This window comes from Penaeus vannamei, chromosome 2, assembly GCF_042767895.1.
Source record: "Penaeus vannamei isolate JL-2024 chromosome 2, ASM4276789v1, whole genome shotgun sequence".
Classification (NCBI taxonomy): domain Eukaryota; kingdom Metazoa; phylum Arthropoda; class Malacostraca; order Decapoda; family Penaeidae; genus Penaeus; species Penaeus vannamei.
Genome location: NC_091550.1, coordinates 31,207,574 through 31,213,223, shown reverse-complemented (window position 1 = coordinate 31,213,223; position 5,650 = coordinate 31,207,574).

Here is a 5,650-nt window from a genome sequence, read left to right as displayed (position 1 = left end):
TGAATATGCCAAAGACCTTTTCACTTTACTGCTTCATCAGGAACACTTAGGATTACTAATGGCTCCTTGGTGGCTGAACACGAAGCCACCTATTAATCTTTCAATCAGTGGTTGTAATGCCAACAAGAGTGTATATCCTTTGTTTCCACCTAATAGGGTCCTTCATGGTGATTTGTCCCACAGGCCTCCTCCATCTAGCAGACACCTCCTGGGGAGCCACAATGCCTTGTGGGAAACAAAGCAGGTGCCTGTAACAGGTCCTGTGCTGCTCTCGCAGTGTAACTGTTCATTAGACACATGGTCCTGCCAACTGCATCTCATGATCTGTTGCAGACCTGTTACCATGTTACCAAAGGCACCATGACTGGAGAAAATCCTGGTTTCACTTCCATAGAGTAAAACTAGCAGTATCAAGGTTTTCAGTATGTGTAAGTAGATCCTTCTGCAGAGGTACTGGCCCCTCAAAGTACTCTTATTGTCTTCTGACTTGATGGTCAGATTTATAGCATATCTGTACTATGTACATATCAAATCATGAAATACACAACTAAGAAGTGTAAAACTCTAGGGCTTTAATATACCCCTTACAAGCATGTATTGACAGTACAGGTTCTTTTAACAGGCCCCCAAAGTCCTGAGTCTTTGTCATGGTCCAGATCTCTAAACCCAAGGTCTTTGCATCATCTTGAACTACCACTAGGGTTTCCAGACTCAGATAGCATAGTAACATCATCAGCAAAATCAAGGTCTGTGACCTAATATTGCCCACTGTTGCTCCATAATGCCTTTTGGTAGTAGCTCTGTCCGATTTCCAATCCATGCAAGTATTGAAAAGTGTGGGTGCAAGAACACAGCCCTGCTTCACTCCTGAAGTCACAGGGAAAAAGCCAGACCTTATTTCCCTGTACATGTGTTCTCCAGCACCATGTCAGTCATCTCGGCAAGTCCCTTTCAATGAAAATTGGGCATATAAATCATGATAGCTAATCTATATACATATGTTATTTTTGCCGCTAGAGAATTGGTTGTTTGATCAGACCTTTTTCTCTATTCTCAGACGATGATAGGTCTACTAGCAAGTATAATGTGTCTCTACGTTTTTGGTTTGTATGTGTAATATACGCCTAACATACAAGCTAGCGTTGAAATCATCTTCCAGAACAACTCGACAGGGTTAGTAAACCCAGTCGAACATTTGAGAGTTTCGGGAAATAGTTATATAGTCTTCATTTATGATATTAGCAGTGAAGTATTGAAGCCTGTCTGAAGTGGAAGAGAGGGATGATGGAGGAAGAAATAAAAGTATGCTAGTCAGCTCTGTCAAAGCACCAGTGAGGAGAGTTGGGGAATGCGTCATACTAAGTAGGAGAAAGAAAATGGGAAAGTGATCACTATAATGAAAGTGGTCTAGAACTGAATAAGTGAATTCTAGAAAGGAGAGCAAAAAGAAAGTTCAAGGCATGAAAAGAATGGGGTATGCATGTCAAAAGTGGGTGGGACAGTTTGAATTTAGGAGAAAAAGGCTAATATTTTGAGAGAAAGTGTTTTAAGGAGCGACCTCAGGAAGTAATAGTGGTCACCCAAAAAAAGTGTAATGACTGTTCCAGAATCCAACTATGAGGAAAGATGACTGCAGTTGCAAAAGGTAGTTTCAATGGCTATAAAGTCAATGGAAAGGCAAGGCATTGACTAGCTGTGGTTTGTAAGGGAGGTATGACATGGTGATTTAGGATGGATAAGAATGGAGGAGCAGGTATAGAGTGGGGCTTGATACAAAATGGTATTTGAAAATTGGTACTGTATGATTTCTTGGGAGACAATGAATGGATGGGTTATAGGAAGATATGTAACAAAGATCATGTCTGTGAGAACGGAAACCTCGAATATTCCACTGCCGAAGAGCCATTATAAAGCAATCAACTGGTAATAAGGATAAAAATAAGTGTTGTTGAAGTAGGAGGAAGAGTTTCCGTGGAATGAGGTAGGGAATCAGGGGAAGGGGGTCTAGTATCAGGAGGAATAATTGGGAATGAAATGGGGTCAGTATATGTAGGTGGTGCCCTACCTTTTTCATTCTGTGTCCCTTGACGAATATGTTTTAATTCCCAAAGCCCCGTTCAGTAACTGTCATCTCTCCAGATTTAGTTATTACTTGTCATGAAGAGTATAATGATACCAATAGCTATAGAACAAGAACACCTTATGAAAAGATTCCTATTCATTGAGCTGTGACTGATAACTATATGTAGGTACTGTAGGTAAGAGAAATTTTTCATATTACTCCATGACCCCTGGGAAGTACCACTTGCCCCCAGATTGAGAACCCCTGGTGTTGGGAGGAAGTGGGGGAAGAGGGGTAGGGGATATGAGGAGGAGGAGGAGGATGCATCTCAGCAGTCACTTTGAATGTAGAGGGAAAATGAGATTTAAAGGGGATGAGATATAGGAGTGTTCTCTTGGGTCATGTTTAGGAATTTTGGGTGTTGGGTGGAGAGATCTGGAAACAAAGGTTTTCTTATGATAAGGGGAAGAGGAAATAGGCATGTAAGAAGTAGAAGATGTAGGTGTAGAAGAGGATGTATTAAACGATGGGGTGGACCATTCAGATTGGTGCAGTAGGTAAAGCGAGGAGTCTGAGGGTCAGGCACCGGGAAAGTAGAGGAGATTGGAGTATCTGAATTTAGAATATTCAAGGAATTTGATTGGGTGATAAAAGTAGAGCTGTGAAGTTGGTGAGCTGGGGTAAAAGATAATGGGGAAGATGGGAGAAGAGTGGAGTATTCGATAGCAGTGGAGCAGGGAGTGATAGAAAAGCCTTGTAAACATGCTTCCTGTTTGGCCTCTCATAGAGGGATGCCAAGTGTGTATGAGAACTGCTACCTTTGACTCAAACATGTAGGTAGAGCAGCTCCGATAAATACATTGTTTACAGACGGTAATCTAAGCAATGTTGATGTGGGACTTGTGGTGGCTAGGGTGAATAATATAGCACTGTACTGATACTGTATTACAATCTACGAAGCAGGGGAGCTGGTTTTCATAGTCTGACCAATCCTTGTGTCAGGCTGGGCAATCAGCCGAGGAGGTGGAAACAGTTCCAGTACAGTACAAGTATTGAGAAAAAGTGATGTTGGGTAGGAACAGGTTTGCCAGTAAGGTCATCTATCAGGATTGATAGTGCACAGGTTTGGAACTCAAATTTAACTGTGATAAGGCGGATTGCTGCACAAACTTTACCAACTTTTTTTTTCCGGGACATAATTGGAAGAGGTATTGTCAGAGTAAGGATCTGAAATGGGAAATCAGAAAAAATCAACCCCACTTGACTAGGCCAAAAGATTTGTAGACATGGGAATTGGAGAGGTAAGGAGACGGGAGATAGAGGGAATGATTTAGGGAAAAGGGCAATAAGGTTGAAGGGATTATAAGAGAGGAGGTAGAAAAGAAGACATGACTGAGCAGGGCAATTTGAATGATCATGACCAGGTTGGGCACATAAAGGCAGCGGGCTGTGGAGCGGCAATGTTTGGCTGGGTGGCCAAAACACCAACATTTCTGACATTGACAAGGAAGGGGTCAATATTGTTGGAGGTCATGTCTATGGAAGCTAATCTTGCTAATATTGACGTGGGACTTACGCTGGCCTCTATGAGGAATGGTGTAACACTATACTGCCAGTGTATCATATTCAGCAAGGCATGAAAATTGGTAATTTTCACAGTCTAACCAGTCCTTGTTGTAGATACGACAATCATTTGGGGAAATAGAAACAGTTCCATATAAGCTAGTTATTGAAGGGGCAAGCCTTAATGTCCCTATTAAGGGTAAAGAATCTTCATTATTGGCCATGGTGAGCCTGAATAAACTGGATAAAAATGGTCTACCCCTCAGGGTCCCCATAAGGGGTAAGGGCTAGGTAATTAACCAAGGGAATACCAAGCCCATGGCTTCTGGAGGCTGTTCGTGACTGACACAAAGCCAGATTTTAATCCTTTCAGCACAGCTCTCACACCTTAGGAATGGGATAGAAGGGAATAAAGGAGGTATAGAAGAGGATAGGAGAGAAAAAAAAACTACATCTGCTAAGCCTTCCTATAGCCAACCCCTGCAACCTGCAGCACGGCATACTTCCCCCAGGTTGGGTCCAGGTCCACAGCCTGTCCTCTCGCCCTCACCATCAGCAGCTTCTCGACGACGCATACCGAGACCTGATTGGTTGACAACGGAAACCTCACGGCTCGCCTATTGGACCACAGGCTCCCCTCGTTCCTGGGTGGCTGGCACAGCTCAGACCCACTTAAGCTCCCGCACCCGGGCCGAGTTCAGCACTCACGATACTCCACCTGAGCAAGACACAGCAAGCAGCAAACAGGCCTACCCAGGCCTTAGCCGTCGGGGGAGCCGCCCCGGCTCTCCCCGTCAATCTCCAGCACACCAGCCATACCTGTAGGCACTCACACCCACACCCAAAAGCTCCTTAAAGAGATGATTGACACCAGTCTATGGCGGATGCAAATCCATTGCCATACTCCCACAACAACGAGCAAGGTATTGGGAGGGATTAATCTGCGTAGAGATCCGCAAATGAGTAAATCATGATGGCATCTCCAGGTAAAAGATATATGTACATTTACATTAAACTTGTGCCTTGAGTAAATTTAAGATATTTCAAGACCTGGGGATTGGGAGAATTTTAATCTGTGGGGCTAGTTGATAAAAGGGTAGATTTCATTGCCCCTGATAAGGGTGCAAAATAAGCCTAGAGTATATTGGAGAGAGAAACAGTCTACCCCTCAGGGTCCTCTTGAGGGATAAGGTTTAGGGAATATTGGATGAGTGGAGGGCTTAGGACCAGTATAAGGGTGATATCCAGCACTGGGTCCCAGTCTGTCTCTTAAGTGCCTCCCACAGCAACAATGGATATGGGTTTTGGGTGTGGGGTATGTGATGAAAAGAAAGTTAATCCCATAGGATCTCTGTGAAGGGTAAGAGCTAGACAATTAACCAACGGAATACCAAGCCTATGGCTCCCTAAGGCCACAAACCTTTCATCCATTCAGGATGGCTCTTACACATTGGGAAGTGGACAGAAGGGGATGAAAAAGAGAAGGGAAAGGAAAGGGAGGAGAAAAAAAGACCATGCAAAATTGGTCGAGTTGAGAGCTGAAGCCCAAGGTAGGGGGAAACTATCAACCCATTGGATCCAGATGCTTAACTGCCATCATATAGCCCAATATATAGGTATTAAGCTTACTGGACCAGTTTGTAGGTCCAGAGCAGAACACTTGTGAGCAGTGACCTGTAGACTCCATAACATCACTCAAGGTAGTCCATAACTCAGTGCAGTAATAACACTAAGTAATACTGATAAGTGTAATTTTTTTTTTCATATCATTCAATTTCCTGTAATACACATTGTGCCACCAGTCACAATTAGGATCCTGAGCATGGAAATAGCACCCTCCCTGGAGCTAGCACTCTTCCAGCTCATGGACAGTACTTTCCAGCCATTTATCAAAGGAAATAATGCTAAAGCCACTTCTTAAATGCCAATTGAATCTATTCACCCTCCATCTTTGTGCACACAAGGCAAGTCATTCCCAGCCTCCTGTAAATCGTCTTCATTGTAGGGGTTAAGAAAATAAGATTA